Below are 13731 nucleotides of genomic sequence, written 5' to 3' on the forward strand. Positions count from 1 at the left end.
ACACACCTGGGCAACAAAAGACACCTGTCAGCCACATGTTACAATACTTTTGCTCACATGAAAAATGAGTGGGTTCAAATAAAAGGTGCTATCTTCTAAGTTGCTTTTCAGGGTTGCAGCGTCCACACTGAAACAACAGGATGACTTTTACAGAGAGGATGACAGATTTAAAATATGACAGGTGAATGATGATTGTCGCAGAATCTGATTAGTTTAGTACTAAGATGGTTAATACTCATTATCAGCTGATGACCAGAGCGGGAAAAGAGAAGTGGATGAGCAGTGTAGAGATGAATGTGTAGAAACAGTCTTCTTGCTTGAACTCACTGAGCTCCATATGCAGGATGGATGTTCACATGTAGCTTTTTGTCCGTCTTTCTTCTTTATGGCCACTCTCCTTCTCTTCACTTTTCTCTGTTCTTCACCACCCCCTTCCATCTTTATCAAACAGTTCAGAGATGTGCTAACTAGTTTCTTGGTAGCTGACGGCTGGTGCTTGTTCTTGTAAGACAACTGCGGCCCACTGCCAAAGTTACATAGTGCTAAAAGCAAGTACACAGGGCTCTCTGTGGAAATTGTTGCTTTAAGGCATTAATTTGCTACTAAGATGTTCACAATGAACATGCAAATTATTGTTTTCAGCTGGTGTTTACCTCCATTAGATATTCCTCAGGTCACTAATTGTGTATTTACACATATGCTGATCCATAAACAATACTAAATCAGGGGCTCTGATTAGATCCAGTCATTGCCCTCACAGTTTCTTTATCGTACAGCTTTTTTTCTAGCACTTCTTTAATCTAACGACTTCTTGTGGACCAAAAGTGCATTTTCGTCCTTCGAGTCACCACTCTTCATGTGTTATTATGTCATGTGCTGTCGAACCGGGCTCTCCTATCTGACTTACCAAGTCATCCCTTTCCTTGTCACAAATCAAATTAGCTCAGGCTGTGATTAATCATCAGGCGGAGCACCCAGCGAAAGGGGGCTGGCACCTTATTAATTCCCTTAATTACATCTTGTATTAGGTTTCAGAATCATCCCGTCTAATTATGCCGCCTTTGACTCCAACTCTTTCAACCTGGCTACACAAATTATTTGTGCAACCAGGGGTATTTAAATGGATTTCATTTAATATGGGCACATGTGATTAATGTAATGAAACAGGAGGCAGATTCAGGTTGAAGGCTTTTACTTTTTTCATTTACTACAGTACATACGGTCAGGGACAGGGTTTAAAGTTACACGCATAGCTGAAATAGGTGTTAGAACATTCTACGAGCTAGTTAATGCATCAAATATAAATGATTACTGTAACCTTTTTTTGCTTCACAGTGAAGAAAGCCAGACGAGAGAAAAAGAAAGACTTCATGCTATGGGTCAGTGCATCCTGAAAAGATACAGATGTCTGCCTTATGTAGCCTTGAAAGTATCAGTGTAGTACTGTTTAGCATGCATGAAAACAGACGACTTCTACTGCTGATATTTGTGCTTCTGGGTAGCACAAAAAATTATGAATCAGCCAAATGATCAACACATTTGGTCTGAGCTGGTGGATACGCTCAGGGAGCTTTGCTGCCTCTGTCATTATTTGTGTTTAGAAGGCAATTCTGGAGGTGCTGAAATGAAAAAGAGAGATTATGTGGCTGAGTGCACACACCCTGCCTACAGTATGGAACACAGGAGAAAGACTGTGCTGTTTAATCGATGACACAGGCCAGGCATTCATTTACTAAGTTGTTCATTTGGGGGAATGAGTTTAAATAGTTTTGCTCCGAGCAGTCCTGGAAAATGCACAGCCAGTGTTAAATGAAATGAGAGCAGCGGCGGGGGACATCCCTACAGCAGCCTGTGGTGGACTGGGGATTACAGATTTAAACTAATTGAACCTTTCACATTAAAGCCTTGCTGTACTGTAAATTTATTCTGTGTTAAACTGCTTTCATGTGTTTTTGTTGTTAAAATCAGGATGCTATGATAATATGAGCACTAGAAGCTTTAGTGTCAGAGTAAAAAGGCCAAAAAGTGGCAATAACAAAGAGCAAATTATAGTCTATAACAGGGAGCTTTAATTGTATATCACTGTGGGTTTATGTTGCTTTGTTGACTAAACAAATAAAATTGACTTCAAAGGTCTGAAAAACAACATATGGAGCATCGTGTAGCACAATATTGAACACAGGGAGTGAGTACGTCTGTGTCTGATGTGTGATTCAGGTTCAGGTTGATAACAACAATGACACAGTTAAATGAAATAGTGCTCAGTGCTCCTGTTAAGTTTGTGTAATGAAATTACCTTGCATATCCCCACATAAGTGTAATATAATGGCACTATTTCATGCAGTAAAAGGCGTGAGGATACATGACTGATGTCAACATAAGAAGTGATGTTGAAAGACAAGTTCTGTGTATATGTGCTCCTTGTGAAGTTGCAGTCGAGTATGTCAGTCATGTGTTAAGTCTGGTGGTGTTAATAAAGTCACCAAAGATAGTCTCTGCCTCCTGATGAACACAACACTGCAATTAGCAGCACTAATCATTCTTCTAACAAGGAGGACTTGTGCAAGTGCTCTTCTTTCTTTTCTTTAATTCACAGCTTTTGTGGTTTACCTGTTGCTGATGTTGAAAATCGTGCTTTGTCTGCTTGATAGGTGCATCATGTTATCTTGAGCATCACTTGGGCTCCAGGGCTCGTTTACCAGCTTTGTGTTGGTGTACTGCCTTTGATGAAGAGTTCACAAAAGTGTAAAGTTTTTCTGACCAAGGTACAGTTCACACTTCACTATCACAGTCTTGTCCTTTTGTGCAATAAATCCAAAGTGTTGATATCTCCACACATCTAAAGATATCCTTATTTATCCACTTTGCTGTTTTCCTCTCTCGCCTGCGTAGACATGAGCTAATGTGTCAGTTATCTAAATCAGCAGGTGTCACCTGAGCGCGCATCAAAAGGGGCGCTTGATTTTTTTTAATCAGTTTTTTATTATTTTCAAGAAAGTCCATAAGAATGTACATAGTGTTGTGTCCCATTAGAAGTCAGTATACAGAAGAGAGAGATTATGCCTACACATGCAACAGCATTGAACAAAGGATGAATGAGTAATAGGCCAAAAGAATGCGTGCAAAATCAAGATAAGCCTATCCCTCTGGTCTCAATCATCACAAGTATAAATAGAAGAAAAGTAAAATAAAATATACCCCACCCAACCCATACCCACTGACCAACCTGTCCCAGATACTCACCCACCCCACCCCAAGGATGGACCAAAAACAAAAAAAAGTAATAAAGCTGTTCAAAGTAAAGTATAGTTCTTATGGTATCAAACCAACATGTTACATTATCAGGTTTAGCATGGTGTTTTTCTGATGCCCAGCATTCCATGTTTTGCAATATCAACTAGAAAAGCACTCAGAGAGCACAGACCTCTGCCATTAGCCCTATCTCCCAATAGTACCAAATCCTTTAAAAAATTCCTGGATCTAGACAGTGATCCGGATCACTCACAAAATCAAATCAGTTCTTCTTTATTCCATCTCTGACATTTCCTGAAAATTTCATCAAAATCCATCCAGAACTTTTTGAGTTATGTTGCCAACAAACAAACTAACAAACTAACTAACAAACCGTGACGATCACATAACCTCCTTGGCGGAAGTAATAAAATCCAACAACCATTTCTGCACAGATAATAAATGGGGGGGTTCCATCTACATGCCATAAGTCTTTTGGCAGTGGTGTGGCCAGCTAAAAGGACACACTTCTTTTTAACGGAAAGCTCTAAGCTAGAGCTGTCATTAAGCAGAAGGACATCTGGTGAGAATGGAACGGGTTGAACCAAAATACATGACAGAATATCGCAAACTCCCCTCCAGAAATCTGGAACCCCTAGGCACTCCCAAACCATATGTAGAAAGGTGCCAATAGATTTATCAGGGCATAAACTGCAATTAGCAGATGATAGTGCTTTTATTTTATAGTGAGTGTGAGGTGTATAATATGTGTGATGAATAAAATTAATGTAAATAACTTGGTGGTTAGGATTTCTGGAAGATAGGATGGTGTTTTGCCAGATTGAATTCCAGTTACAAACAGTAACAGTCCTTCATCCATGTATTGTAAAGAGTTAGAGGTTTAGCAATAGCTTCCAGTAAAGTAGCATAAAGTGTAGAAACTATGCTGTTGGATTTAGTCAGTAATGCATGAAACAGATGGGCAGTCAATGAGCTATCCCAGGGAACACCATAGGTGTGCATTGCTGTGCGCAGCTGAAGGTGGAAAAAGAAAGAAGTTCCTGGTAAGTTAAAGAGATTCTGAATGTCTTGGAATGAACGTAAGCCCCTTACCCCCAAAAATATTACAAAAAGTATGCGCTCCTTCTTGCTCCAAGTGAGGAATGAAATTGGGTGCCCTCCTACCTGTAGAGAATAGTTATGGAATATGGGCGAATGAGGAAACTCAGTAATGATGCTGCTAAACTTAGTTCTTGCTTGTTTAAGAGAAATGTTGGAATATATTAAGTCTTGCAGTCTATGTGGATGGACAACGTTTTGCTCAACTGGGTGCCAACAAACTAAAGTAGAAGGGTCCAATCATATAGAGAGAGGGTGTAAAACAAAAGACCAATAGTACAGCTGAAAGTTTGGGACACCTAGTCCACCTTCTCTTTTTGCTCTTTGGAGCGTTGAGAGTTTCATTCTTGCCTTCTTTTTTTCCCATATAAATTTTGAGACTACAGAATGTAACTCTTTCCAGTAGCCACTGGGTGGGGGTAGGGGAAGCATTGAACTGTGAAAATTTATTTGTGGGAGGATATTCATTTTAATTTAAAGATATGCGGGAATGGAAAGAAAATGGGCAATTGTTCCACCTTTGTAGGTCATTCTTAACCTCTAAAAGTACGTTTCTGTCATGAAAAGATACTGTATGAGAAACAGAGGGGCTGACAGTGATTCCCAAATATTTAAAGTTTTCAACAATTGAAATGTTTGATGGGGTGGCAGGCAGTCTGTCAAGGGGATTTAGAGGCAGCAGTGCTGATTTTTCCCAGTTAATTTTAGATCCAGAAATCTGACTGAAATTAAAAAATTAAACAAAAATAAAAGATAAAGAGCAAAATTTCGTCAGCATACAAAGAGTTGTGATACTTGGTGTCTTGTATAACAATAGGGTCGTGGGAAAGCGACTGCTGGATTGCCTGGGCCACTGGTTCTAAAGAAAGAGTGAAAAGCAGGGGGAGAGTGGGCAGCCCTGCCGGGAGCTTCGAGAAACTGGGAAGCGTTTGGAGCAAGTGTTTCCTGTAACCATGGCTGATGGATTGGCATAAAGTAACTGAACCATAGATACAAATGTATTACTGAAGCCCATGTGATTCAATACCGCCCACAGATAATGCCACTCAAGGCAATCAAATGCCTTCTCTGCATCTAAAGACAAAATGGCATTTGATGAGTTTGTAGAATTAGAGAATTCTATGATGTGGAGAAGGTAACAAAGGTTGTCAGATGCAAGGCGATTTTTAATGAAGCCTGTTTGATCCTCCTTTAATGAATAGGACATGAATGGCTCCAGTCGAGAGGCAAGTGTCTTTGCATAGAGTTTAATATCTGTGTTAAAAATAGACAAAGGGCGATAGTTCGAACATAAAAGTGGGTCTTTGTCCTTTTTTCGGAAAAAGAACCAGGAGAGCTATGTTACTGTTAAAAGGAGCCTCTTTTGATCGCTGCATGGCTCATATCAAGAATAAGAGGTCCAAATTGGGGACAAAAAGCCAAATAAAACTCAGGCGGTGTAACATCTAAGCCAGGTGACTTCCCTTTGTTCATATTCCCGAGGCTTTCATAGAGTTTGCATCCTTATATATTTCTGTATGTGGCCCTCAGTGGATAAAAGTTTGGACAGCACTGGTCTTAAGTCAAGTATACACATTTTGTGAACCGGCTTCCCACAGCAATTGTTAAACAACTTCACATGGTAACAATGCAAAGTTGATTTACATTAGCAGCAAGCACTGCTGACCTTTGATCCACTCTGCTGGTTAGGGTCCACAATACTGCGCTGAATATTGCCACTTAATACATAACATGTGAGTATAATATAACAGCCTGTGAACAACTTTATCTCTGATTTCTAGATTGAAATATGGCTAAACCCACTCTTCCCACTAGGTGATATTGCTGCTATCAGTTGGCTATTGTTTATATTGGAGTAAAAAGTATTGTGGCAGCATGGCAGTAATTATGGACTACTACCGTGGCTATTAGTGGCAGGTGGCCATGTTACAGTTTAGACAGAGATTTCAACTGGTTCAATCTGTAAATAATTACTTTAACCTACTCATAACCTAGTTTAACCTACACATTAACTTTAAGTGACCACTGCAGACTCATTTTTACTGCATGAGTACCTCAGTTGCCAAAGTCACTGCTCGACAACTTTTCATAATTGGTATTGTTTGGAGAGCTACAGAATATTGAAGAAGGCTGTTCTTTTCAGGCCTCATGTAAAGTAAAGACTGTGGATTTTCTTTTGTACTGGGCATAGATTTGAATACAAAAGTGGTGCAATGTTAACAATAAAATGAACCTATATGACACAGTAACGAGACATGGACTCTATCCTGCCAGGCAGCTGTCAACTACATCTCTCTAATAAAACCACCAGGGACACAGAGTGGCTCACTTTGTTTGGCCATCAGGATAATTTTGCATTGCTTTTAATACATTAACATGCCTATGAATTCTATTTGTTTAGAAGTCACTGCTATTTTAGGCTGGTGTTAGTCCAATTCTCTACAGTTGCAGGAACACTATTACAATGAAAGCTTGTCACACAGCGTATAATGGTGCAATGCAACAACCTGTCATTTTGTTTGGCATCAAAAAGAATATCATGCATAGAAGATATGAGTGAATATGACAAAATAATCCTTACAGTTTAGCCCTGATTTGTTGTTTTAATAGCTGTGTAATGCAGTTAAATAAGGAAGAATAGGTTCTATCATTTTTATTTTCATTTAATTTTCTTAACTCATGAAGTTTGTTCCAGACTGCAGCAGCTGGTTTTAACACAGCCTTGTGCTACAGCAGTACTTTTTCTATGGCCTTTGTGTTTCGCTCTCGTCAATGTGGCCTAGGGAATAAAAATGCATTGTGCTGATGGCTCAGGCAGTACTATCTCACTTCCAATGTGGATCAATGACCATCGCCTTGAGACACAGACACCATTCTATTTGGGATGATAGCTTGGGGACAAACAAGGTGGGGAAGGTAATACAAAGTAGAAATACCCTGGACAGTCTTACCCACGCACTGTCATGGGAAAAACATCTAAATTGATTCCAAAACCCTGCTCATGTTAACATTACTTCCTAGCAGCATGGTTTGCTACAGCGACCACTTAAAGGATCTGCTCTTGTGCAGGTGTATGCTTGTTGCCAAAAACCTAGAGGTGGTTTGAGTTGTTGACGCAATGAGCACTGCTCGTATTCTTGGCACTGTGTGTAGACACGGCACTTAGATTTCACATGCCTAAGTGGAATGATAGTGTTGAATCTAAATGAGGCATGCTTAGCCCTCTAGGGTGGCTCTGTTTCCTCCTGGTCCTATAAGACTGTGCCCTTCACCATCCCTGCTTGCCCTTGTGCCTCTAATTTGCATCTCAGAGAATGAAGCGGCTCATTGGCTTTGGAGGAATTTGGGGAAAGTGGTCCATCTTGCAGCTATTAGACAATCACCTTTGCTATTAACCTAAAAAGTCTGCTTGGAGATGCTTCCAACTCTGCATCACAGAGGGATTAATGAATTTATTAAAAACAAACAAAAAAAAAAAACAAAAAAAAAAAAAACAAATTGAGGCACAGGTAGTGCAGTGCCACAGTACTACATATCATCACTGCTAGGCTGTAACCTGTGATCTACAAAATTACTACTCTTCAGGAAATAAAAAAAAGCTGCATTGCATTGTCATTGTGGGAAATATGCCTGTCAGTATAGACATCTATAATTAGTATAGAAAAAAATCTCAGCGGGTCAGTGGATGAACGTTCTGTCTCCCATATTCTTTACAGGCCAATCAGACTGACAAAACACACACTGTAGTGGGCATTTGCAACCCCAGGGAGTATGTGACCTTGACTAGAAGCTGCAATCGTTATTTATTAGATGAGCCAGTTGTTAAATCAAACTCATGCTGAAGCCAGTTGAAAGAAGAGCAAAAACATCTTTTACACCAAGAAAGCTTTTAGTGTGAGTCTTTGCCTTTCTTTGGATAAGTAAACCACAATAGCTACACTCAAGCTAAAGACTTCACAGGCAGCCATTGTTTACCAGCTTCAACATCAATTCAATTGTTTCAATTATAAAACCCTAAAGAAGTGGCTCCTCGCAGGTTTTTCTTACTAAAAGACCATTGTACAAACTGTTTACTCCTTCTGCACTACGAGGTCACAGACATGAAACAGTGCTGTCCACGCCCTGCAGGTGCTGATTCTGCGTCAGACACGTCAATATTTATCAGATATTATCATGCCGGTTCATCAGAAGTGTTTCCTTTGGCTCTACAAAGAAATAATGGCTTCTTTTCTTTTGTTTATGTTATTTGAATCCTCTGACAATAGTTTATAGCAGTTAGAACAGGAGGGAAGTGAGTTTTTTTGTGACACTTAACCTCTCAGTGTTAGCCTGGAAACAAGACGTACGTCTGTTAGCAAGGTCGGTTTGCTCAGCGTTTCTAACGTGCATATCCAGTACTAGACCGAATTATTAATGGAGGAATAATCACACAGTGGGGCATCAGCTCTGCTCTAACTGGATGTCGCACCTTGACACATGTCAATAGACACACAGCACATGCGCAATTTGTCACATATATCCAGTGCACATCACTGGCTACTGTCGCTGCTCATTTACATAAGTAATCACAGAACAGAACCTCTCATTACAGTTGAGAGCATATATACATATTCGTATTTATGTCAACAATGTCGGATATAAAAGATAAGACCGCCTTACGTTACTGGTCTTAAGCCTAGAGTCTGTCATTTTATTTACGTCAGTAAAGTGACAGTTGATGACGGTCCATAGGCTTCTTAGGCTGGCAGTGCTGTACTCCCTGCTCAGAAAATATGACTGTTTCAGGTTGCTATAGTTACTCCTAAAGGAGTAACGGCTAACAGCTGCTGCGCATTAATTTGGAACAGTGAAAAGATTTTTTTGACTGGGACTACTTGAGAAGTTCGAAAGGTGTCCGTATATCAGAAGTTAATTGACACCAATGGAATTTCTAGTGCCAATCAGAATCGAGTATTCACCAAGGCCATGGTATAATTAAAAATAATTAATTAAAAAAACCAGCCAATATTCTACATCCCTATGACTGCCTGGGGATTTTTTGGTAAAAGAATTAACAAGATAAACCTCTAAAGCCGTGGTTCTCAGCTGGTGGATCAGGAACAAAAAAGTGGGTTGTATAGACGTTTTCAGTGGGTTGCAGCTTTGTGCCTGATTAACAAACGGTGGCAATGTCTATTTAAACCAAGCTGCATTGATGAAAGTTTTTGAAAATTTTGATCATTATTTGACATTTTAAGGGACATTTCAGTGTTTTGAGTGGTATGAGGTATGGAGCAGTAGTAGTGGCATTAGCCACCAGTGATTTCAGTGAGTATTGCTTCTTTAAAGACCCTGTAAAGTGATAATAAATCTGTATTTACATTTGATGTATGACAGGTCACTGTGAACCATCAGGTCAAATTCAAATAAAAAATCTCTAGGTTTATAAGATAAAGCTTCAAAATCATGGAAAATGAGTCTGTAAAATCTGCTCTAGGATGGTGTGGGTGTGTCTGTTAAATGAGCTGAAGTCACACCCACTCAGGAGAAATATGATCCTCTCAAATTTAAAAAATGCTACAATCTTGTTGGATGAAAGCACTCCAGCATTTAGCTGGTGACATCACCAGCCCACATATTTGCCCCGCCCAAATTAAACCCAGCCAGGAAAGAGGTGAAAAACTTTCTACAGTCTAAATCCAAAATTCAGTCACGTGCAGATCTCAGTGTTTTCACATGTTTACAGCAACCAAAAACTTTGGATTTCACTTTACAGGGTCTTTAAGTACTCACTGGTAGTACTGAACAGGAAGCTAGGCTATACAGTGAAACAGATGGGTACAGTTTCTCCCCAGAATTTATAACGTTTTTGGTACAAATGGGACTCAAAACAATGTTTGCTCCAACGTACATACTACCAGAAATTTTTGAAGCATTTTATTTTTTACCCAGAATGCTTCTGTGTTTTTGTCACCAATGGAAGAGCACATAACCAGTAGCCAAAGCCTGGATTTTCAAAATACTGACAAAAACACAGAGGCTTTCTGGGTAAAAACAAAATGCTTCAAAACTTTTCAATAGTGTGTACATTTGAGCCAACATTGTTTTGTGGCCCATTTTTTAAAATCAAAAACAGAGAAACTGTACCCATCTGTTATGCTGTATAGCCTAGCTCCCTGTCCAGAGTCCTTCTTAAAGGAGCGATACTCACTGAAATCACTGGAGGCTAATGCCACTTCTACTGCTAGTTACCTCATATGGCCCAAATTTAAAAAAACTACTTAAATATCCCCTTGAGAGACTGTGGCTAGCCAAGGTGAGAACCACTGCGCTAAAGCGCTTTCTTGCATATATTTTCATGAAATGGGTGCACAGACCTTGAGAACACATTTTGGTCAACCAGCAGAACTGAAAAAAGAGAAAAGACTGTTTCTTGTACAGTGTTTACTTACATATGCCTTTTCATTTGGTGACCCAGACACCGACATGATTTCAAGAAAAGGGCCAATGAGACAATTTTGATTAGTAGTGCCAGGATAAATGCAGCTGCAACCTACTGGACTGAGTAGGACTTAAGAGTAATTTACATCGGGTTAAGTCTGACAATTTTTCCTTTGTTTATTGTCAGTTCCAGGCACCAGGGGTGGGACTGAGATGTACTTTTGACAGCTATGGTACTCAGCGGAGTCAGGGTTTTGACACTTTTTATTGGTAAAAAAATGCGTAAGCCCCCCCTCCCCGAAATTAAAATGATAAAAAAAATGAGTTATGGCCCAACAGCAATGATATGCAGCTTCCACTTTAAACATTCACAGATTTCATGTACCAGTTATGCTTGAGATTGACAGGAGGGCTGAGCTACTATTCCCAAAATTTACATCATAATCAGTCCCCTCTGTGCTTGATTGTTCTGTATTTTGTATTTTACTGATCTCATTTCAGTAGGATTGTGTGTTTTCATGATGCATTTTCTTTCCACTGTGGTCCTGATTTAATGCTTGGTGTTTGGTGAAAGGTTTTTGTGAATCAGTGATTCAGTCTCACAGGCTACGGACTGTGGAGGACTCTTAGTGAGAAGGCCTTGAGGAGAGAGGGGTATAATGCAGATGAGATAACATTGGAGATATGCATGAACCAAGACATTTAAATATGAGTTTTTCTAAAGAGAAGATGAATTTGAACCCCGTTAACTTTTCCATTGAGCTCTCTAAGTGCATATGCTTTTTGTGATTGAGGGTAAGGTCAAGAAATCTCAACAACCCACACTGGTAAGTCACGAGGCAAACATGCCACAAAGGTCACGTTCTATGAAATCGTGAATTAACATTTAGATCTTGGTTAAGGTATGTATAAGTGGTTGTATTGGTTATAAGTGATCCCTCATTTTAATATCAAATCTGTTGATTGAGAGAATAACTCTCAGGAAATTGAAAGGCAGATATTCAATGAACCCAGTGACATGGCAAAACTTTTCAGTCAGTGTGTAGGCAAGAAAGATGATGTAGTTTTCCTTTCCATGGTCCAAAGTTTTGATAAGTTCACTGCAGTATACTGTGTGTGTGGGCAGGTTTGGACTGACGGCTCAGAGCTTTGTCTCTGGCAGGCAGCCTGAAGGCCAAGCTGCTGTTGTGAACTTTCCATAGAAACTTGGACAAATAACATAAAATTTCATCTGACCTCCCCAGATAAAAGAAAAAGAAAAGAGACAGAGAACGATCTGTTCCTGATCTGTAATACACATCCTATATTTCCTCTTACTTACCTGTACACAAGCACATAAGGTATATACAAACAGGAAAGCAGGTTTTACTGTTGTCTAGGCAGCAAATTTGTACGTTTATACATAAATAGATGTTTAATTATACAGTAAAAGCAAGAAGACTGAATATTTTCATTGCATTGGATTAAACTGCAGTAACCCTTGTGGTCTATCAGCATATTTGACAATGAAATATACAAAGAACAAATAAGTCCTGCAATCTGTGTCGAGATGGGGACCTGAGATGCAGCTGTGTGCTTCCCTGTGAAAAACAAATGACTGAAAGAAAGCACCCTACACATCGTGTATTACTATAACACACAGTGTATCTAATATGTATGATTTATACTTGGAGGTTGGAATAAATCTCAAATTCACTCTGTGGGACTGGAAAAATATCCAAAGCATGCTGGTGTTCTGCCCTCAGGCTGGGAGCAAAACGGAAACAACAGAGCGTATGTGTGTTGTCATCAGTCTAGCTGTGGAGAGGACACACTGCTAAACAAAATGAAAGTTTGAGATTTAAAATCTAAAAAAAAAAAGTAAAGAAAAGCTGCTCTGTTACTAAGCTGGTTCCTCTGGTGGCTGAAACTCGAGGAAAAATAAGGTAAGGAAAATGGTTGAGCAGCAGATAAATAAATCGTCATTATGGCAGCTGCTGACAATCATAGACTGGCAAGTCCTTCTGCTGACAAGTGTATTGGTGTTTGGCAGGCATGGCGCAGTGTCATGGGACCTTGACAGTGATGTATTGTGTACCCCATCAGAGTGTGTGCTCATGTGTTACAAACAATGGTGTTGCAGAGGAGCGCTGGTTTGTTTCACTGCAGGTTGTTTACTGTTTATTCTAACAGACTGTGTAAAAGTGATGCCATTACAATGTCTTGTTCCTTATTATGTGGTCATGAGCAGGGTTGTTTCCAAGGAATGAATGAGGGTGGCATGGCCCGGTAATGTAATTGGCCACCCTAGGTACAACTATCAACCATGACTGTCCATATGTTCACTTTCTATCAAAGCACTTTATTGAGCTTTAATTGCAACAGGCTGCAGGCAGCTTTGCAGCATTTCAACAGCACATTTTTTTTCCAGTTGTTGGTTCTTTAAACAGCAATATGGGGTAGGTTGGGCAATAATAAGCTCAGTCTAAGTTCAAGCAGGCTTCGTTTACATTCATATTTTCATTCACTTCTAATCACTCATTCACATTTCTCTTTCCCAGCTCTCTTGGTTTTCCTGCTTTGGTAATCAGCAGGTAGGGTCGTCTTCTCACTTGAGTACTAAGCCAATCCTGTTCTTCCACAACCTCGCTCAATCTATTTAGCCTGCTGCTATCACATTTTAATATACGTTCTCCTCTCCTCTGCAGTCTGTCTGCCATTTTATTGAGAGACCACTGCAACCCTCCTCCACCCCAGCTACCTCTAGGTTGAGCTCCTCAGAAGTTCACTTCTGATCTTATCCTACATCCAGTGTTATACGATGCTGTGTAATACTAATAAATACCTTAAGAATGTGTCTGTTTCCAGCAGCAGAACCTGATGATGACCTAAAAGATGACACAACTGTACATGACATAGGCCTAAAGTGATTTACAACGAATCTGTGAAATAAATGACTCACTGTTGATAAGCGCCCATGCT

Source organism: Cheilinus undulatus, linkage group 3 (assembly GCF_018320785.1).
Source record: "Cheilinus undulatus linkage group 3, ASM1832078v1, whole genome shotgun sequence".
In the NCBI taxonomy this organism is placed as follows: Eukaryota; Metazoa; Chordata; class Actinopteri; order Labriformes; family Labridae; genus Cheilinus; species Cheilinus undulatus.